Raw genomic sequence first — 23,727 nt, 5'->3', positions numbered from 1 at the left:
TAGGAAGTTTTCAGCAAAGGAACACTCTTTGACTCACACCTGGGATGGTCCTTGCTTTATTGTAAATCGAGCCAGCCCCAATGTTTATCAGGTTGAAATCCTGAATGGAAAAGGTAGAAAACCTTGGAAAAAATGGTTTCATTCGTCACACCTCAAAGAATGGAAGGGTAAACCACCTGACCCTCAAGGAATAGGGTAAACAGTCTTCTCTATCCTGCCGGCCACCCTTCTTGGCTAGCAGGAAGGAACGGCTTTGAGCCGTTGCAAAATATGCATCAGATAGGCTTGTCAGTGCCTACCCCGATGTTGAGGCAGGAAAAGGCCAGAGAAGCACTCAACTTGTTATGGCCACCCTCTTGTAGATCAATGTTCCGCTTTTCCCCTGCAAGGTTGATCCCAGCTTCTCCCAGTATATATGGGGGGAGTGTGGGAGTTTGTTTTTCTCTTCTCTGTCCCCTCACAGGTCTCCAAACACGAATTATGACATTCCATAGCTGCACCAAAGCATTGCTGTGCATAGGTATCTGGAGTCTGATGTCCAGACTCTATTCTGAACCTGCAATGCCTCTGAAACTCTGGAAGTGTTTGCCAGTTGGAGCCTGGGAAATAAAATGGCTGTGCCATATGCATGGATTCTATGGAAATGGAAGCAACCCCCTGGCCCTACAGCATTGCTACCAGTTCTGTAAGCCATCATGGACTCAAGAGGAACCTGTACCATAAGTTATTAAATTGCACTGGTAGGAGCAGGAGTCTCTTTAATTGATGCTGCAAATATAGAAGTTCTTGCTAATAAGCTGTCATATGCCACTGAAAATATGGGGAAAATGGGAACTCCATTAACTGCACCTTTAAAAATGTTAAGCAAAGAACAGCAGCTAATAAGTAAGGTATTTCCTGGGTGGGAAAAACTCATAGAAGGGGATGAAAAATTAATGTTGTCTGGTATACAGTCCCTCCAAAGTAATGTATCATTGGTTTTAGCGTGTGAGCAAGCTCAGGCTCTCACCCAAAATGTCATCATGGGAATGATTCGGCAAGCCATGATGGGAAAAATTCCAATGGAAGCAATCAACCTAATTCGGCCCCATGTAATGGAGGAAGAATTAGCCCTCCAGCCCTGGTGGAGATAAGTTAATGCTTCATACAACCACCACCAGCAAAGCTTGCAGTTATTCCTTATAACTGTGGCAGGCAAGGAAATTAGAACAATCCACCCAGTAGTCCCATTGGGATTACAAATTGATGATAGCTCAGTGATGTACTCCAGGGATCATAACACTTGGGCCTGGCAGAAAGATAGTGCGTGGAAAACAGTAAATGTAAGAGGGTGTAGGAGAAAAGAAGGTTTAGGTTACATCTGTGAAGACCAAGCATTGGAGGAGCATGATGAATGTTTTTTCCCACAACCTGGGAACAAGTCTCACTGTTCCTTTGATGTTATCCAAGAAAGGGAATCTGCTATTGTTTATGTGGGTAAAGCATGTGTGTGCATGAGAACAAGATGTGATACTGTATTAATTAATGGATATTGGATTCAACCTATGGTGCCTTATATTCATCGCTGTTTCTGTAATGTAACCACTATTGTTACTTGTGATCTTAAGTTTACTGTACGTATATGGACCATACAACGTTTGAATGCCTACCCTGAGCTCTACAAAGAGGTGTCCCCCATTTTACTAGGAATGGGTCTCATCACCGTTAAGGAACTATTAACTCATCCCTCCTTACAAGCTGAACTGCAAAGACTCAAAGCTTTGGGAAAGAATGGCAAACTCAAGATTCAACACCACAGTCAGGAGATCTCTAAGCTAGCAGCTACAGTTAAAAATGCAGGCCATCACTCCTGGTGGGAGGTTTTGTTTGGGTGGAGCCCCAATGCAACAGGTCTTTTAAATGTCATGCTTCACCCCATTGTAGTAATCATTAGTTTTCAAATTATACTAGTAATTAGTCTGATGCTACTAGTTTGCTGGATCCAGAAACTGATGCGACGATTGCAATGGATAGAAGGCCAGAACCAGTACTATGGAGCAAGAACATGATGGGGATACTTGCTCAATGCAAGCATCCCATCAACGGGGGGAATTGTTATGTCTCAGCTGTGTGTTCTTGGGAACCCTGGTGTAAGGAGTAACCTAGAAACCACTACTCAGAGACGAAGCAAAAGAGAATGTTATGAGACGAATGCCCATCTGCGATGATAAGGAGGAGACAGTCCTAGATAAAGGGGGCTTGAAAACAAAAGCAGAAGCCAAGGTACTGGGTTAAAGAGCTCATTAAAATACTAAAAATCACGCCTCTAGGTGGGGAAAAAGTATGCTAATGAAACATATATGTATGTAAATGAGATACATAGCTAAAACACAGGTATAGAGACATGCTTAGTAAAGAACTTCTTGCGTCACACCTTACAACCAATCAGCAAACAAATACGCTGGTGAGAACTTGAAAACTCCTGTATAAAAGATGCTTAGTGGTAGTGATCTGGTGTGCTTGTTAGGTGAAATTATTCCGCTCGCACCTTTTATTGCTAGCAATAAACCTTCTTTATACTTTCACCCCTGGTATCTTTATTGGCCTTTGCATACCGGGCACGATCCCAGACTTGAGCTGGGGCCCAACACTGGCACAGGATGCAGTCTGTCTCACTCACAAATGACTCACCCCCACCCCCTCCTCTCCTCTACCTAAACGAAACTGATTAAGATGCAGTGAGAGACATACCTAAGACCCTCCAGATAAGGGTGACAAGAGTGAACCAACTGCCCTAGGTCTCATTTGCATCCGAGATGGAACCAGATGATGATTCATTTACATGAGAGATGGAGAACAGAAAGCCTGAAGCAGAGACTGCAGTGAATTCTGGGACCAGAGAAGCAGGGGAGCACTGCATGATGGGGAATCTGTGCTCGAAATGTTAATCAACCCATCTTCTCACACACCCAGCTCAGCATTTATCAGACCAGTTCTAATCTGGATTTACTAAGGACTTTTCCACCCCCCAGACACACACAAACCTCTAAGTTGAATAGGCATCTCGGGCCGTACATTCCCCGGTCCCACTATGGGAGGCTTATTTAAACTTGATTGACTAAAACTCGGTTGCCTGGTTAGGGAATGCTGAGGCAAGAGACGGAGTCAGAGGGGATATGGGCAACATTTGAACAATGGTTAAGGGTTCATCACAACATCCAGCCTGTTGGAACCCTAATCACAGGTGCTGTCATACTTTTCCCGAGACGACTGGTGGGAGTCCTCTCCACAAAAGGTTATGAGCACTCCAATAATTGCTTTAAGTCTGTTAAAAGACTCTAGTAAAATCTGGAAAAGTCATGCTAAGCTGAGGCTTGTTCACAACAAGTAAAAATCCAAAATCCTGATGCTGCAAGCTATCTATTATTTCTGAAGAAACCATGAGATATCCCATCAGTATATCTGCCATCCATAGGAATCTCAAGCTGGCTTCCAAGCATTTGGTTACTCCCTAATTTTAAGTGTTTCCTGATTATCAATCAGTTTCTTGAGATGTTCCAAACCAGATAACCCCTTGTCAATAGAAAAGACAATGATTTACACAGTTAAGGATGCTTTAAAGCAGCTGAACTGAGGGTATAAAAATCTGTAAAAACTGTGTGTGCTTCAAGAAGAAGAAGACAAAGAAGAAGAGAGAAAGAAAGAAAGAAAGAAAGAAAGAAAGAAAGAAGAAAACTCCTGTGCTGACACCATCCCCTGTCGTTCTTGGGATGCTGGAAGAACAGATTGTCTCTCTCTTCAGGAACTCGGCTACGAACTATGCCTGTCAGCTCTGCAGCCTCAGTACCTTGGACTGGTGAGATCCCAGCGCTCTCTCTCTCTTTTCTCTCTAGGCATAAACTTCTGAACCTGAACTGTATTAGGTAAGCTTGAGCTAAGTTTCCCCAATTACTTAGTGAAACCAAGGTAGTACTGTAATTGTTTGTGTTTGTTTTTCTTTTGCATATCTATTACTACTAGTACCATTATATATTTCATATGCTTAGCAATAAATAACTTTTATAGTCAAACTGGTAGTAACTGGGTATATTTTTCCTTCTCTGCTTCTCTTTCCTTCTGTGCTCTGCAGCAACGCTTCTTTTACCTAAGCTAAAGATCCCTGTGAAGCCCAAAAATATTGTGGGGTCTGCTCATCAAGAGGCCAAAGATTGGGACATGCTGAGTTTGAAACACATAAGGGGATCAGCTTGTACAGGCTGATTGACCCAGTTTGCCTCAGACATGCCCTTATGAACTGCATGCTGGGCCGTGAGGGTGTCAGCTGGACACCCAGCCGGATTCAGAGGGATTCTGTTCACCTGTGTGCTTGTGTCTGACTGCATTTTATTGTTGCTCTTATGAACTGATTCTTGGCATATGAGGGTGACAAACTGTCCATGCTGATCAGCCCAGCCAGGTCAGGCTTGTCACGTTAATTTGTGTGTGTTTGTGTGTATGACTGATTTGGTGACTGGAGGAACCCAGTCCCATTGAGATGGAGTCCTGCAAGATAGCTCCATTGGGGGTGAGGGCTTGCAGAAGGGAGGGATACAGCTCCGTACAGTAACACAAGCAGCACACTGACAGAATCACCAAGACCCTAGAAACTATCCCTAATAAATGAGCACACCCCAAAGTAATGGGCAAATTTGGTAACATCATGGTGTGGTGTTGTGCCTTGGGCTATGCCGTGACCATGGAGTGATGGCTCAGTGCCCCGGCTCGCCCGCTGTGTGGGTGCCTCCAGAACAAGTCTGCAAAGACTTTAGCATTGGTCATTTTGGCTTGGAGAAGTCAGTGCCCAGATTACTCAAAATTGGATGGTGGCCTGCTATGGTAAAGGATACTCAGGACTTCATTAATACCTGCATTGCGTGAGCAGCTAATAATGCTGATCTTCAGGTACAGAAGGGACCCCTATGTCACCATAGGATTATAGACCTGTGGCACACAATCCAGATAGATTTAAGTGATCCATTGCCTGTCACACAACCTAACAACCGGTACCGCCTGGTAATTATAGACATATTTAACAAGTGGGTTGAAGCATACCTGTTAAGACCATGTACTGCAATGGCTACCACTAAGACATTAATTCATCAAGTCTTCACAAGATGGAGAATGCCCGTAATAATTGAATCTGATCAGGGACCGCATTTTGTCAGGGAAATTACAAGCCAAACATGTAAGGTATTTAATACTGACCAAAGATTACACATCGCCTACCACCCGCAATAATCAGCGTTGGTACAGCGAATTAATCAGACCATCAAAATGGCATTTAGAAAGATTATTAATGCAAATGATAAGGATTGGGATATAAAGTTCCCACGAATATTAATGGCATTATGAGGAACTCTAGCTGCTCGTGGTTACACTCCGCACATGGTGAATACTGGATGAGAGATGAGAATGCCAGGGGCATGGTTCATTACTAATGATGAACCAACTGAATTCAACCCTGCAATTTGTAATAATCAGTGGATTAATGCCATGCTCAAAAGTATTAAATAAATCCAGCTACAATTCACCAGGAATCTGAACCAAAACAGCAGAAGATGTACAAGCACTTTGTACCTTTTAGAGTTATTGAATGGGATGTGGGAACTAAAGTCAAGGTGCAGTGCTATAAACAGCAGCAACTTTGCTTGTTGCTCTTGTGGGAAGGACCCTTCCTAACTGTGGATAAAATGGTGTATGGGGTACAAGTGCCTTGAAAGAAGAAAAAGGTGATCAAATGGTACCACTCTTGGCAACTGAATGAGTGGAAAGGTCCTTACGCGATTAACAGCATGAGCAATCAGTGTTGTACAAATTATTAAGCGCATTGTAAATAGTGTATACAATGCATATAATGATTCTTGATCCCAGGGCAATCATGGTTGTGAAAGCACAGTAAAGCTCTGTTATCCGGCATTTCACTAACCAGAATACTCTGTTACCTGGAATTTCTGGCCAGCCGGATGCGGAGGGGAGGGAAGTATGCGTAGGGCGGTCAGTGGCACCACCCACCACCCTGCGCTGCCGCTGCTCCACGTCCGGCCACCATCCCCTGCCTGTCTCCTCCCCCCGCTCCGTGTCTGGCCTCAGGTAACAGGAATTTTTAGATACCCAGCACCCCAATTCCCCACTCGGGCCAGATAACAGGGCTTTTACTGTAGTAGTATTATGGTTAACCTGAAAACATTAAGTCATGTGGACATCAGTGCAGGTGTGGAAATAACGTTTGGTGAGGCTTTAGATACACTAGGATACTCACGAAGGCTAGACTGGTTTTTCTGAATCTGGGGGAGACGTTCATTTAATTATCGTGGCATCAGGAGTAAAGAAACAACCTCTTTGGATTCTTTTCCGCCTAGTTTGTTGTGTCTTGACATATAATGGATGATATAGCAAACGGCTGCACATTGCAGTATTCAGACTCCTCTCCCAAAGACCCCCTGAAGCCAGCCCTGGCATGCCCTCTCGAGGGGCAAGCCTCCGGCTGTGAGACCCTGGCCCCCACCTCTGGAGGCCTTTCCAGCCCTACTTCTCTCTGATTCGTATGATTTCTGCCCCTGGTCATCCGCAGCCAACAGTTCGTCAGCTCCAGGGCAGGAGCGTCAGCACTGAGGTCTCAAACAGAACGGCGACTGCGCGGCTCCAGACACCCGTCGTCATTGTGCCCCTGCACGTCCCCCGGCCTCGCTCTGCGCCCTACTCGCTCCCCAGCCCCGCAGAGGCTCTCTCTTCCCCCCCAGGCACCGGCCGCGCTGATACAAACGACCGTGTGAGCCGGCAGCCGCGCGCGCCCATGACAAGGGAGCATGAAGTCGCGGGGAAGCAACGGCGGAGCATCCCCTGCGGGCTGTTGCCAGGCCCAGCGCCCGCCTGCCCGGGGTGCAAAGGGCATCGTGGGGTCCTGCCTATGGAGCCCTTCACAGCAGCTGCTTGCAGCAAAGCGAGTTTACACCGAGCAAGGTCTCCTTTCCCCTGCTCCAATTCTGCTGTCGGTACAAATGAAAATGCCTCCTGCTGTCCCTGCTCAAAATACGTGCAGACCGAGACGTGTAGGCTAGATGGTGTTTCATCCTGGCCTGGACTGAGCACACTTGAGATGCAAGTCACTTCTGCCTAGAAACACAGATAAACCACACTTTATAATTGGGTATCTATATAATTGTTTGTGTGTAGATGTGTGTGTGTATGCATACGTGTGTGTTTGTGTACAATGTGTATATGAGACAGAACAATGATTTTAGGGAGTATTTGGGTGTACGTGAGAGTCTGCCTCTTGTCTGTACTGCCATGATTTTCCTGCACCTATCTTCTTTTTAGCTCTCTAAAATCTCCCATGACTTTCTTGGCATCCCTGCTGGTGTAGGAAAAGCCATGAGAAGGTCCTCAGAAAGCTGGCTGTGCAGATATAAGGACCAAGGTAGCTCTTATTTTGATCAGCTGAGAAAGAGGCGTAAGTCAGCAATCTGTGGAGAGGAAGGAGAGAGAGAGAGAGGGGTTTCAGCTCCTATCCAGGCTTCTGCTGCTGGCTTGCCGCTTTTCTTCCCAGCTTTTCCACCTGCAAAATGTGCTTGCTAGTGCTGGCTTGCAGGGCTGGAGGGGGCTTGATATTGGTGCAGCTCTTCAAAGACAAGAATGATCATGAGAACAACGCAGCATCCTTGGACACGTTTCCTCTCTGTGTCTTCAGCGTGCCACGTGGCGTTGATGTACCTGCACTCAACCGTTGGTCCTGCTGGGTTGCTCTGCCTAGTTGAACATTATGCTTTTGTCTGTCTCAGAAAATAAATGGAGTTTCCTGTTAGACAGCTTTGCTGCAGACTTCTGTGTGGAGTCATTATCTGCCTCCTATATCCCTGGTGAGGACTAAGCTCTCCTCCTTCCTCTGCACTTAGACACAAGGCCATTTTTCACCCACCCTTGATCCTCCCCATCTCTTCTCATCTAAAACTTGGAAGAAGCAGCCATGCTAGGCTCGAACGAGGCAGGGCAGAGACTTGTGAGCTTTGTCCTACAAACTTGTTCTGCCTCAGCACAACAGGGCCATCTTGCCCACATCCAAAAGCAAGAGCTATATACCTGGCTGCTCCCTGTCCATGCATGGGCAGGGGCCCCGTCCGTTCTCCTTTGTCACTGTTGGGCCCAGGGCCTAAGAGCTGACCCACAGCAGAGGGAGGCTGAGGGAGGCCATATTGTCCTCTGCCCGCTCCAGCCAGGCTGCTCTGCATGCATGTTTGCCTGTGTCCATCTTTATGTCATGCTGCCTTTGAAATGGCATTGACACCCTTCATGGCTTCTTTCCAGTTTCATTTCCCTCTGGCCTTGCACTCTTGCCCAGCACAGTTCAGAGTGACTGGACCAGCCCAGCCCAGCCCAGCCAGTTGTTGCATCGGTGGGAGAAGTCGCAGCCCTTCCTTGCCGCCTCTCCCCTGCGACGAGCGCTGAGAGCATGGAGGTGTGGTGGTTCAGGTCCCGGTTCTCTTCAGTGGTGCACTTGTACCGGGGAGGTCAGGATCAGCCTGGAGAGCAGATGCAGGCACATTTCGGAGGACTCAGGTGCAGAAGGACAACATCACCTCTGGGAGTGTCTCCCTAAGAATAGATAGGGTGCGACCCTCTGCCCACGGGCAGCACACCTGCTTCTTCCAGTCCCGTGTCTCCTCTGAAGAAGCTGTCCTGGAGCTGCAGGTGACAGGTGAGTACCTCCTGTTACAGTCTGGGCCTGCCCATGGTGCACTGAAAGAGGCTGGAGGGCTTAATGGGAGCAGATGATAATTCACCTGTCAGTCCCCAGAGTCCCGTCTCAGCCTCCAGTTCCTGCAGCGTGTGCTCCCTAGAGCAGCCCCGGGGGGTTTCCATTCACATCCTGTCCTCAGGGTAGGCTGCGGTCAGTCGAGAGCTGGTGCACGCTGGGGCAGGACCATGGGGCTGGGGCAGAAGCTTTGAGTTGGACAGAATTTTTAACGCTTCATTTCATTGACATGTTACATGTAATGGCGGTGGTGGAGGGATGCTGTAGCTGTGGTCCAGGAACAACGTGAGCGGCAAGGATTTTTTGGTTGATATCTTTCCTGGTTATATTGCTCTTTCTGCAATTTTGATGATATTGGATATATTTTGATAATTGTCTATATGTTGGATAGACTGATGTTGATGTGATTTTTCATATATTGATTTTGAGGTGAGATGCAAACCCTTGTCTCTCACATAGCAATACGAAGCTCCACTCCTACAGAAAGTGAGCTGTGAGGAGTGTGGGGATTTTTCCCATGTATTGATGCAGACATGAGAGTCCTAATCTCTGCATGGAGTGTTTTGCTGGATTTTTCTTGCCAGCCTCCAACCCTTCTGTAATAAGGGTGAAACACTGGGGGCTCTGGGCTCGGCACCTGTCTTGCTAATCATCAGCCAGTTCACATGCCGTTAGCTGTGCCCAGGGGATGTTTGCTGGTCTCCACACTTACCACCTTTGAAAAGACTACATTGAGACAAATGCAGTGTGTTCACAGGCAACTGGTAGAGTGGGCACGGGGCGGGGGGCATGTGCCCCCCACGAGTTTGGCCCCCGACTCAGCACCACTCAGGACAGGACACCTCTGAGAAGATGTTCACAGACACTGCCGGGCTATTTCTCATGAGGTTTCGGTTGTGTTCATGGCAGAGTCGAACCAGAACATGACCTGTTCTGTCAGGAGCCTGTTCCTGAACCAGGAGAAAACAGGGACCATCAGTATTGCAGGTCAGTGCCTGCCGCACTTTGAGCACGGCGTTAGGGTGGGGAGGGGGTATCACTGCTCATGTGTCTGACATGTAGTGAGTCATTTCCCTGGGCAGCACAACAGCCCGTCTGCTCTGCTCTCAGCAGGGCTTACGGGGACACAGGAGTCTGCAGCGCCACCGACATCAGGACTCAGGCCAAGCGCCCTGTGGCTGAGCCGAGAGCTGAGCCCAGGTGAGCCAGGTGGGGTCAGGCCGTGAGTCCTGCACAAGTTTTGCAAATGCCACTTCGGACTGCGGGTGCCTCCGCTTTGGGCACCCCAGCAGAGACACCTGAGGGAGCCTGGTGTTCAAAGGCAGGTGCTCAGCACATCTCCACTCCCAGAACCTCTGGGGTGTCCCAGGCTGAGTGTCCAGAGTCACTGCTCACTGCTATAAGGACTGCACAAAACATGAAAGTCCAGAGCAGAGTCTTCAACTTGGAGTAGCTGGAATTCGAAAGGAGGTGCGAGATGCGAGCAGGGCAGGACAAAGCCGTAGGACGCTCTCCCCTGGGATGACCTGGATCCTTCCTCTCCAGGTGTGCTCTGTTCCAGCCAGGAGGTGCTTCTCAATGACAGGCTTTAGCCAAGCACCGGTATTGCTTTAGTCAGACCTGCATGACTGGGCTCAGGGCAGGGGAAAACCAGGTCATCTATAAATGCCTGTGTCTAAAAGGGGTCAGATTGGACTCTCCACAGCCACCTGAACCCTTCCCTGCTGCCTGTGTGTGCTCAGGTTTTTCCTTGCAGAGCCCCACAGTGCACACAGGGTCTCTGGGTGACTGGGAGACTCAGGGGTGCAGCTCCCTGGGTGCGCAGTAACATCATGGTCACTGGCGCAAGAATCCCATAGTTCCCGGTCCCCTGCTGGAGGGTGTTGCTCTTCTGCTCAGGGTCTAACCCATCCCCTCTTTTGGGGTCAGGAAGGAGTTTCCCCTGGGACCTTAATGGTGCAGACCATGGGGGGACGGGTCGCCTTCCCGTCCCCAGGACAGTGGGGGGAGGCAGAGGGCACAGTTCTCTTCTTTGGACCTCTGAAGTGTATTTAACAGCCTTGCAGTGGCAGGATATAGCGAGCGTCCTTGTCCCCTGCTTTATTTACGTCAGGTAAGGCAGCTCCTGGGGTCCCTAGGCTGCGCACGCTTTACCTGTGCGAGAGGGTCATTTGTGCAGCGTTTGGAATAGGCTAGACAAGCGCTTGTGTGGGATGGTCGGGCTTGCAATTAAAGACACTTTTTGCAAAAATCTTGTCGATCTAATAAAAGAGATCATCTCTACTACGAGTCCTGATTGCCTTTTCCTCTAGACCAATACGGCTACAAGGTGGATATCTGACATATGGAAAATATCGAATTGTAGATATCGATGTTTTGAAATGAAAGCTTCATATTTTCCCATGCAGGAAGAAACGGTGACCACTTGAGCCCTGAGATCCTGCTCCTGTCTTTGTTTCAAGGTCCCCCCAAAACCAGCGACACTGGTGACCCCCGAGACCCCCAGAGCCAGATGTGGGGGGACCCCGTAACAGGAGCTCAATGCCCCCAACAAAACGCTGGCTGCCCCCATCTGAACCCCCATGCGGTGCCTGGGGCCGGTCTGAAGTGCAGCGACGGAGCCAGGCTGGGCCCTGCTGCAGCCGGGCCGGCACACCCACAACCAACCCACACACTCTGCCCATGGCTCCACAACCACACCCACCCTTCCCTTGGTTGCAAACCCACACCCACTTACCCACTATGACCCTAGCTGCACACCCACCCTCCCACTCTGCCCCTGGCTGCACACACACACACTCGCCCACCCACTGTGCCCTGGGCTGCACACCTACACACACCCATACACTGTGCTTCTTGCTCCACAACCTCACCTACCCACCCATTCTGTCCCTGGCTACACACCCCACACACACCCACACCAGACACACACACACACCCTAGCAGGGGGTTGCTGTAGGCAGGGAGTGCAATTGTTGGGGGTGGGACGGGCTGCACTAGTTGGTCCTGCTGAGGCTTCTCCTGGTCCTACTGCCCCTGGCTCCTGTCAGCATGGACAGGAGCCGGGGCAAGTCAATACAGTTTTAAAGCCCAAGGGCTCCCTCTGCCTCCAGCTCCCTGCGTGATTGTTAACAGTCATATAATGGAGTCATCATTTCTCTCTTTTCTTTTCCTTTGAGCATTAAAATCTCTCTATTATTCTTTTGCCCTGCCACCTGTCTTATCCGTTTCTCCTCTTAACTGAGCTGGACTTTTAAGGAAAGTAATGGGGAAATAAGATTACAAGACTTTACAGTAACCCTTTTTGAAAAACTCCCAACATTTTCCCACGTTTTCCAAACATAATTCCCAGAGCTGAAGAAAGTCAATTTGTTTGCACATGTTTTCCATTCTTCCAGAATCATGGTATTCAGGTCATGGTGTGTAGCCAGCATGTTTCCAACAACCTCTTTCCAGCCATCATCACAATGTGGTCTAAAACCATGTTACCCTATAATGGATGAGATATCTTGTGTTTTAGAAAATGATTGCAAATTTTCAGAACTAGTTTTCCTACTTGTCTTTGTACATCCCGAGGGTAATTCATATTGATTCCCTTTCTTCACTTTGCAGATCGGCACTTCAGGAACAACTCGGTCGGTTCTCTCCTTTGATCTGGGGGAGCGTAACAGGTTCCTGCCAGTGTCCCATCTTGTCTGACACACGTTCAAGGTCCTGCTGTTGGGAGCCATCACTTCTTGTAAACCGAGGCACTGTGCTCAGTGCTCTCCTTCTGCTCTGGTACCCACTTTATCCTTCAACCAACTGGTCATTTTAAAAGTTCAGTCCAATGACTCGTCCCATAAATTTCAATAATACCTCCCCTGCATCTCCTTTTCTACACCCTAACCACACACAGTTGTTTAACTTTTCCCAATGGCTTGCATTTCAACTTCTACAGTAAGTTGGGGCAGATGGTTGTCTGGCTCCATTGTGTCTCATTACTTGAGACCTGCAAGCAAACTTCAGGATCCCACCCTGACTTGAAGTTACTACTTCTGAGCTTATGTGAGGAATCAGCCTCTTCCAGGGGAATCTCTTCGTTGGCACTCCCCAGAAAGCTTTCGGGGCATGTGACTTGTGGCCACAGCAACTCTGCTCTGGACGGGGATGCTGTCATGGCCATGCCTCTGCTAGGCGTGAACTGGGCATTTCCTTCCTCTCCTGCAGGCCCTGACATCTGTTCCCAACTTCTTCCTGCAGCTGCAGCCTATTGACTGCTGCTCATTGGTACTGCTCATTGGGACCCTCGGGGCCCTTCCACGTGACTGTTTACTAGAAGACCCTTTCCTGATTGCAGACAATTTCCCTTCTTCGTCCTGCCCCTCCCCACTATTTTTTTTTTAAAGAACATAAAAAAAATAGAAACATTTTCATTCTCCTCCCAAGAGCAATGCCTATTAGAAAGTACGCTCTAGTGCCTCCCAGGATAACTGCAGCACCTGCCTTCTTCATGCAAGGGGTTCCCAATGTTCAGGATTTCTGTCTTTTCTAGTTAAAGGCTGTCATTTTTCCATACTAGAAGAGACCTTATGTATCCCCTTTTGCCTTGACAGCACCACTTGTGTGTTCCCTGCTTTGAGAGGAAAATCAGGTTCCTGGTGTTTATTTGGGATTTATTCCTCAAGTTTCACATTTATCGTAGAGACCTCAGAGGACTGAAGAAGAGGAGCGAAGACTGCTATTAATGTCATTTTTTCACTCTTCTTTCTTTCTTTCAATACAGTGTTAACAATTGTCTGTAACTGCTTGAGTAATTAATGATGCCAATATGTCATGTAAGTCGCACACGATATTCCTGTTCTCTGGGTGGATAAAATCCCCATCTGCAATTCTCAGACATGGAGAAAGACAAGAGGATGTTACTGGGGAGGAAGGCTCCATTTAACCTTTGACACTGTACAAGTGATCTCTTTCCTATTCAGTCCTGTTGCCCTGCACACACTCTTCCCCTGCTCCAAGCACAGCTCCTCAGTCCCTGACCTAGCAGCAATCTTTCACAGTCTTCTCCATCTCTTGCTCCCCAGCCCAGGGACACAAGCCCCTTCACTCACTCCCTGCCTCTCAACCCTCTTGAGCCCCAGAGAAGCCAGCAGATAAACCCTTTGCTGCTCTCCTGGCCCCAAGCATCCAGCTCTGACTATCCAGCAAGGGCAGATCAACAAGCCAGTCCCACTGCTGCCTCTCCTCCCTTCTGCCTTTGCCACTTCCAGCTCACAACTCAGGTAAAGCCAAGGCCAGAGTCCGCTGCTGCTTACCATGAATTCCTACCTAGCCCTGCCCAGCCCCAGTCAGCTGCTCCCATCACCTCCTCCTACAGCAATGCAGAGCTGTAGCCCTTCCTGTGCCCTCTTTATCCGCTCTCAGCTGCTGCCCCAGCCTCCTCCTCAGGGCCAGATGGGCAGCACCTGCTCCCTCCCAGCACTAGCAACCCTGTGACAGGGGCCTTTTTCACCTGAGACAGAGCATTTCACTAGGTTGCACATCTGGCTTTAAAATGTGAGATCCTCCTTAACTGACTCATTCAGGAACAGAGGTATTGCAGTTACTTTCCTCCATTGCAACGACACAAAGCTGTGGGGTCTGCACAGATCAGTGCACTCTGTATTACCCATGACGCCAGAGTCTTTGGTGTGTCCTGCCAGGCCATACTACCAGGGTGCTGGGCAGGGAGGATCCAACAGGCTTTCTGATCTGTTATCCTATAATCAGCAAAAACTGAACCACCTCACTCCCCACTCCCTCATCTTTGTTTTAATTCAGGCTTTCACCAGTCATTCAGCACATTCAGTAATCACAGCCATGTCTACATGGTGTTGGCAGTGAAGTGACCATTTCCAAGCCCTTTTCCACTTAATGCTACTCAGTGCATCAGGCTGAGCACTGTGCTGGGGGGCTCTTAGAGAGAAGGCTCTCTGTCTTCAGCTGCCAAGTTCGGGCACAAGCAAGCTGTCCTCCATCGTACAGAGCTCTTCCACACTCCCCTGGAGATCTGTGCTCCTCAACAGCTCTGCTTTCAAAGCCTCCTTCGTGCAAGTCCTGTGAACTTTGTACTATTTGCAGAAAAAAGCACAATGCACCCAAGATGCCCTGTCTCCTTCTGCTCTGAGGGCTTGACCCATCTCTGTGGCACCAGGTCTTCAAATCTGTCTCCCCCATTGTAAGCTCCACCTTCGCATGAGCCAGCCTGGCTACCAACGTTCCCTCCAAGGAGTAGCGGTCCGCGAGCGTGCCACCTCGGTCCGTGAGCGCTCCACCTCGGTCCGTCAGCGTGCTGCCTTGGTCTAGCATTGGACACTTACCGAAGGGGGCTGAGGCCTGAATGCTGGGGGCCGGATGCTGGAAACTGGGGCCGGGGGCCAGGGATCAGAGCCGGGGGCTGGCACAAGCTCCGCTGGCTCCGGGGAAGTGCTCCGATCCCCTGCATCAGGGGTGGGGAGTGGAGGACTTCCCCGGAGCTGGTGGAGCCCGCGCCAGCTCCCCGCCCCAGCCTCCATCCCTGCCTTGTCTCAACTTGGGGAGGAGCCACTGCCTGCCCCAGTGAAGCTCCTCTGGCTCCAGGACACTGCTCCGCTCCCTGGCCCTGGCACCACGTGCCTCCTTGCTCCCCGGGGGAGCCATTGAGGTGGGGGGGTTACATCCAAAAATTGGGGATTTTTTTTTTTTATCAGAGAAATCCAGGATCCCTGGTTACCAGACAGGGGAAAGGCTCTTTATTCCTGGGGCCATCCCCTTACCTCACAGTGTGGGCAATTCTGTCCTCAGAAAAGGCAGGGTCAGGCCTTGGGTTCATTTACAGACTTTTAATGCACAATTCTGCAGCCTTTTCTTTGACAAAGAAAATTCCATTAGGATTTAGGAAAAAAACACTCAAGAGAAAGGGGGCGATTAGCAGCAGCACAGTGAGAGGCTGGCCCCAAGTTTTCACCAGGCAGGTCATGGTATGCAAACACCTGGGCGCCGCTGTGCAAATGTCTGGAATCCTTTAAGCAGACAAGTAGACTCTCCTACCTAACAATCACTGGGGAAAAGTCTTGGAAAGAGACGGCGGGCTGTGATGTGCTTTGCTCTCCAGCTTCCACCTGAAGTTTCAAGTCAGCAAGGTCTTGTTTGCAGAAAATCTGCTGACTTTACATTGAGGCAGTTAGCATATTTACAATTTATGGTACTGGAAGAAGTCAGAAACTAATGCCCTGGATTCAATACTCTCTCATCACCTGGTCTGGTACAACCGTATGAATATGGCTGTACGTATTAAATACAGCTTGGAGGAGCAAGTCACGTGATAAGGCCTGTCCCATAGCAGTTGGGTACCCAACGGCATTCGGATGTTTTAAACATCCCGCAAGGGGTCCAGTTCTGCTCTCAGGGACATTATGGAAAATACCAAACAAGGCCAGCTTGTGTCTATGTGGTTTTATTATTTCAAATATCACAATCTTGTGACTGATGAATTTGACCTAAATATCAGATCAGGTCTCCCTGTTTTTAGGCTTCCCCCTGACGCATTTCTCTAGGACTGTGGGAGGGGATGGCTGTATGGAAGGAGCTGAGGCTGGTTTTGGGTGTGTGGAATACAATCTCAGCCCCACAGCAGTTAAGGGCAAAGTTAGTTTCCACTTACCTGAGCAGAGCCAGGATTTCACCTGCACTGTGCACTCCCCATCCCTTGAGAATACTTGTGCGTGTGAAACTCTCTCCAGAAGTTTTGTGCCACAGCAGCAGCAATGGAGGAGAAGGAAAAGGACGTCCAGAGACTGCTGCAGGCTGGTGAGGGCAGTGAGTTGCTGTCCTTTCCACACCATGGTGGGCCACTGGTATTCGGGCTATCTTGGCAGATGAGGAAGATTTCCAAGAAGTCCAAGTAAGAGCTGGGGGAGACAATGCCACCAGCCTGAGCTTGCACTTCTAGGAAGGCATCCTACCACCTCGGTGCACAGTGGGAGATGTGGGTGTACACTGATCTCAGGATGCCACTCTGTAAATAGCATCCCAGGGCTCAGCCACTGTAAGGGACCAGGGGGTAGGAGGTCTGGCCTGGTGGTTAGACCACGGATGGAAAGCAGAGGGCTGAGGCTGAGGCAGAGGATGGGAGCCATATTACTAAAATCTAGAGGGAAATCCAGGAGCAGAGTACACAACACTGTCCAGAGTCAGGATCCAGGGATCAGATGCCAAGGGATCATCCACATGTTGAAGTCTGAGAGCCAAATTGGGTTGAGGAGCTAGAGAGCAGAACCACAGGGAAATGCAAAGCTGAAGTCCAGAAATAAGCCAAAACCAGAGTGCAGGAACCAGGAGGCTTGTCCCAGCAGAAGTGGCTCAGAGCTTTTGATTGGCATGCAAACCCAGGACTCCAGCTGGTGCATGGATAGGCAGAGCTCCCAGCAGCCAAGTAAGCTGCTCACTCTTCCTAACCCGGCGCAGAGGTCAGGAGCTGAGGCTTACTGCAGGCCTGGCTGCTGAGGAGCCCTCTGGGAGCCCTCTTCTCTGGGCCAGGAACACTTTCCTGCCTGCAGTCTCCCTGACAACTTGCCCTCTCAGGTCATCAAAACCCAGCTCAGTCCCTCTCAGCATACCTCATCCACACCCCTGCCCACATCAGTACTTGTGCCCCATCCCCTCCTGTGGTCATTGTCTTCCCAAGCCCATAGACTTCTGCAGAAGTCTGCCTTGGATTATGCCCTGCTTCTCCACTCACACAGACTGATGCTCATCAGCAGGGATAATTCTGGTTAAGTTACAACAGCACAGAAAATGTGCAGAGAGAAGACTATGTGGCCTGTTTTGTTTTGCACATGACTTTTTTTGTCATGCCTGCCCTGTGTTGGGAGGACAGAGTAAGAGGAGAGACAGGAGAAGCAGCTTTTGGTTGGTTATCATTTCTCAACTGAATAGCCTCATGAATGCATGCACCTCTGGAGGAGGTGGCTTTCCCACTTCTGAACTCATAACACTAAAAAAAAAACCCTAGTAATAAGTTAGGCTGGCAACCTGGCCTGGTACCACTGCACCTGGTCATGTTCACAGCGGGTCACAAACATCATGACTGAACATTTTTTTTCCCTGGTGAAGTATTTAAAGTCAGAGATGGCAAAGGTAAGTCTGGAAACAGGGGCCGTGGGTTCTTCTCCTAGCTGTGCTGCTCCCACAACAGTGGGAGAAATCGCTTAACTGTTCTGTGCTATACTTTCCTCCTTTGCAGCATGGAGATGTTAAAGCTTGCCTGTGTCCTGGGGTGTGCTGATTCGATTCAGAGGAGATTTGGCCTGATTCAGTGGCCAAATCTCCAAATCTGAATTCAATCAGGGGACGAATTAAAAGGTCTGAATAGATTCGAAGCTCTCCAAATCAATTTGGAAAAGATTTGGAGAGCTTCGGGGATTTGGGTAGTCCCTGCTTACTGCAGCAGGGAGCTGATCCTGAACTCTGAGCTGGTAAGTAGGGGTGGGGGAGGGGGGCGGCAGGAGGGGGAGGGGACCATGGGGGGACCCCTGCCAGGCCCCATCCTCTGCCTGCTCCCCCAGCCCCCCTGACCTCCACCCACTCCCCCAGCCCCCCTACCCATGGCTGCCCCACCTGCTTAAAATAAATAGATTTCTAGTTTGGGGGGTTTTGCCAGATTTCTTCTACTTTACACCCATAGCATCCCTATTATAGACCTCTGATCCACAAACGATGTGTCTGTTAGGTGAAAGGAAGTTACATTTTTCCAAAACCTCTTTGCAAACTACCCCTTCTTTCCACTTCTCTTGGCCAGCCTAGGGTGACAGAGTCCAGTTATAATGGCTATTGTTAATTCTTTGTATGACAACAGTACCCGGAGACCCATCTGAGAGCAGGGCTCTGTTGTGCTGAATGAAATGAGATCGAAAAATATTCAGTCTAGAGAGACATCATTGCAATCAGTCTATCAATGGACAAAAAACTCAGTTTATCAAAGGACAAAAGAGGTGACAAAGGAAAAGGACTAGGCTGAGCCACAGAACAGTTAAGGTTTTGATTCTCCATTGCATCTGTGGAGCTGGCTGGCAGTTGTACATACATGCTCCACTGCATGCTATCACTCTTAATGTGCACGCGAGCAAGGATCTGATTTAGAGGTCTGTCATATTGAATGAAATAGTTTGAATGTTTGTGATGGTTGCCCATTAGCCAGTTTCAGGAAGAAGATAAGATTTATCTCCTTATCTAGGTCATTGTTTTGGACTACATGTGGAAAATCCAGACTTTGCTTAAAGTTTTAACTCTTGAATTTTATCTTTAGAAGTCTTTTACAAAGAGAGCCTGAAAATTGACCCTTAAGCAAATATCCTGAGTTCCGAGAGATCAAACCCTAGGGCCTTTTGACCAGATTGGTAAGAAAAGGTCACTTGTAGTGGTATGGAAGTTCCCCAAAGTAATTAAAATGATCAACAAAAGAAACTAATTACTAAGCAAAAGAATCTGTTGAGTAAGATCCGAGCCCAAATTTGGGGGTAATGACAGGTTTGAGTAGGAGTGGCCCAAGACACCAGCTCACTCAATAAAAACTGTAACTTACTCTCCCAAATTGGAGGTGACTACACTTGCGGAACAACAAAGGAAGAATCGCAAGTGTAGGCCGGATCAGACTGATCACCTGAACCACCCTCTCCGTGAACACGAATCTTTTAGTTCACGCTGAAGCTGCAGATTGCCCAAAAGGGACTGAAAGAAGGGGACTTAGTCCTATCAGTATTGAGGCCAGCCCATTGAATCGTATTGCTGAGGCAAGCCCATTGAACCGTACTACTGAGGCCAACCCATTACATTGTACTACTGAGGAATGAAACCATATTTAGGTGTTTGGCTTCTCGGAATTCTAGGATTGTAAGTATGTTATGAAAATAATAGTATTGATTCAAATTTAACTTTTAGTTGTAATTGTAGTTGTTTTTGTAATACTAATTCTTATAGCATTGTTTGGGAAGGAAGTGCATTCGGAGCGTTGTTTCTGATACGTGTAGTTATTGTGTTTTTAACATTTGTGGTATTTCTTAAAGCTAAGCAGTGTTATATACGTAGCAAAGAGTTTTAAAATAAAATTGTGTTGTATAAATTAAGTGTGTAATCATTGTGAAATCGTGCAATCAGCTAACTACTCCCCCAGCCAGCGCATCAAAACGAATCAGTAAATTGTGTGGGATTTTCTCTATTCCATAACCCACTAGAGACATGGCGTCACGAACAGGATGCGCTGGTTGCCCATTTCAAAATGGGATGAATGTGTTGCAGCATTGCACGTTCCACAATGATAATGAGGGAACTTGGAAGGTAAATATAAGGGATCTTAATAATGAGGATGAAACAATCACGTATAGTCTTATGTTTACACAAGAAAGTTTAAGATGCTGTTTGGGAGGAATTCAGAAATCATATGGTCCACAAGTTGGAGTTCAGAAAATAAGGAAGTAAAGCCAGAAGTAAAGGTGTGTAGGAAGAAAGAAAGTAGAAACGAAGAGGGAGGTTTTCGAGAGAGAATGCGAAAGGTGGTAGGGAAAGGAGTTTACGATCAGTTAAAATTGCCACTAGCAAGGGAGATAACGCGTTCAAGGGCAGGAGAGATACTAAGAGAGTTAGAAGTAAGTTGGAAACAAGCATCAGGAGGTCCTTTGAAAAAACCTAATTACCCGTCCCTCTTAGGAGAGGCAGCTCGGGAAATCATTCACTTATTGCATGAGGTAGAAAATTTAGTGGCCGAGAATAATGTTTTAAAATTGGTTATGAACCAGAGTAAAGTGAATGAAACAGAGGAGCATGGAGAGAAACCAAGTAAAATATCTGTGCAACCTACTGCACCCTCTCCAATTGCTCTATCCACTCCACCCCCATATGCAGAAGTTACAGTAGAATTGAAAGAATTAAAAGCTGACTATGAGGTAGGAGAAGTAGCTAAAGGTAGAGCAGAGCCAATACTGGAGGCATGTCCTATAGTAACTATCAGCTGGAAACAACAAGGAACAAATCCTGCAATTAGGCAGAATATCTATAGAGAAAGGAACAGGGAGGAAATAGAGGATTTGGCTAGGAGAACAGCACGACGTACTAATGAAAATTGCTATGTGTGGCTAGGAAGGATTATAGAGGAAGAAAACAGAATAGAGACCCTATTAAGTTCAGAGGAGGCCCTTCCACTAATGAGAAATTCGGGAAGGAGTAAGGGGGCAATTCTCATAAATACCATGAATATAATTCTGGGAGGCATGTATCCCATAACTTACCTGGATTAATTGCCACCGGGGTAAAAAATCATTTGGGAGCTCTAAACTTTCCCCAAAATTTAGAAGGGGGTATGAATAACATCAGGTACATAATATGGGGAATTAGTTTTGCCCATTGGACAGCACCCCCAAACACCCTAGCGGCAGTACAACAGAGATTAAGGAATGATTGTTTGTTTATCAGCACTCCTGAACAAGTAACTTGCAACAGGATGTCGTTAGAGGTAGCAGCAAATGTACTGAAAACTCCAGGAGTAAAAGCCTGGCTACTGCCGCTGGTGGGGCAGACACCCTGGGAGGTAGCTGATCAAATAGGAACCATAGTGCAGGAGGAAGAAATCAAGAAAAAGCCCAAATTAATAATATACAACACCATGTGCACACTCCTTATCATCCACAATCTAATGGGGTTGTGGAGAGACACATTTTGAAGACACAATTGAAAACAAATTTAAAATCAATTTCCTTTAAAAACTGGGATGCAGTATTGCATGTAACCTTAATTCAGTGCAATAATGATAAAACCATGTGGTTGAAACACGAAAAGAAAGAGTTTCCAGTGTGGACATATAAGTATAAAAAAGATGATAAAGTGTGGATACACTTACCCAAAGAAGAAAAAGTAACAAAAGGTGCAATCGATCAACTGGGGAAACATCCCAACACTTATTTTTGTTTAACTGAAAAAAATCAAACACTAACCTCATGAAGCTAGGTCTCACAAGGACCTAAGCAATCATTTAATTTTGTTACAGGTGTCAAGGATTGAAGTGGCAACAGTGGGAGATCCAGGATGAAAATGATCCCAGAGATGAAAACTGGATGTGGCGAACCAATGCAACATTATGCAGACCAGTACATAGACCACCCAACGTGATTCTGGGATATAATGCTGACGTATGGACTCTCACAATACCAGGTTATTCCCTTAAATGTAATATTCCTTGGGAAGGACCATGGAACCCCTCCAAATTATTAAATCCTCGTGATATAATTAATGGACCATATTCATATGGCATTAAATTAACAGAAGAAGGGATAAATGAAACTGAGTACTATCCAACACCATGGGGTTTTGTGAGAACACACCCAGAAAAGGGTGTATTTGGGGTAAAATTAACTATTACCCCAGTAGGGTTATTTGAAAATGCTACAATAGACCCCTGTGGTATCATCCAATGCAAGTGGAATAAACTTTTCTGGAAACCTAACATTGTTCAGAACAGTGGCCAGCTTACCACTAGCACTTGGTGTCGGACTATAGTACATACTAGAAAAGGGATATTACCTTATCTCTTAATTATAAGGGATCCACCACACCAAGAACAAAGCACAGTAGCCTGGCATTTAAAATCTCCTGAATATTCCCGCACTGCCATGCGCATTACAGATAACATTAACTGCACGCAACCACAAAAAAAGCGCAGGTTAGTCTGGACAGACTGGGCACAGCAAAAGCAAGATAAAGAATGGGAAGAAACAGTAAAACCTGAATTCATGTCACTTTTGGAATTTGCCACTACACATGTGACCATTACAAAAAACATTACACAAAGAATGCAAAATTTCATAACATTAACTGAACAAAATGAAAATATCACTAATTCTAACATGAGGAAAATCCAAGCTAGATTACAGTTCATCACCTGTACACAATTTCATGAATCCAGCACCTTTGAACAACTTATTGTAACAAATTTAAAGAAGAAATTCACAGATGCTGGACATATACCTCATGTAGAATGTCATAGTCAAATAATTATGCTATTTAGTCACGAAAATCAGGGAAGTGTACAATGACTCTGTTCAGTGAACCCACTAATGGGTTGGACAGTACATACCCGCATTGGAGGAAAACATACAGGTACTTTACCCACCATGCGGTGTACCAAGCATAATTGCACACAAGTAAACACCAACCAAGTAAAATTAAATGATAAAAGTTCTGAATTGGAAGCACGGAATCAAACCCATATTGTGCAATGTGATGATTGCAAATGCAAAATCTACACTAAAACTGTTCAAGTAAACATATTAAACTATGATTATGCTTTTGACTTAACCCCCCAAGATGAAGCAACCCAGTATTATGAAATAGTAGAAATGGGATATGATATTCCTCAACTCCAGCCCTGTAAGCAAGAGGGTCAGTTCTGGAGAGATACAGGGGAAATAATAGAAATAAAATATAATATCCCTTAAGTCTCACCCTGTGAGCCTGGAGCTCAGTTATGGAGAGACACATTTGCAAGGAAATGTGTGTGCATAATAGAGCCAAAAATTAAGGATCTACACTCCAGTATGGAGGTAGTACTTTGGTCCAAAACAGGTATCCCATGGATCGCCGTAGATCACTGGAGCACGACTGAGGAGAATAAGGTGCATTCCCAACTATCTGCGTGGGACATTGACTTGCAGGAATTAATTTGACTCATATATCGTTTAACTTGGAAACTGGACAATTAGTGATGTTGTCAAAGGACTATGGAGAACACATTACTTACCTGAAATTACTCAACGCCAGCAAAATCCTCAATGTACCATCAGCTTCGGTGTTAGAAGGACTAACCACGATTAAAAATGCAGTGGGGAATGGTGTTAAATCTACTATACATGAAATAGGATCAATAGGACAACAACTATGGAACACTATAAAGACTGAATTTTTGGGAAAATGGG

This window comes from Alligator mississippiensis, chromosome 1, assembly GCF_030867095.1.
Source record: "Alligator mississippiensis isolate rAllMis1 chromosome 1, rAllMis1, whole genome shotgun sequence".
NCBI classification, from domain to species: domain Eukaryota; kingdom Metazoa; phylum Chordata; order Crocodylia; family Alligatoridae; genus Alligator; species Alligator mississippiensis.
Note: the sequence above shows the minus strand (reverse complement) of the source record.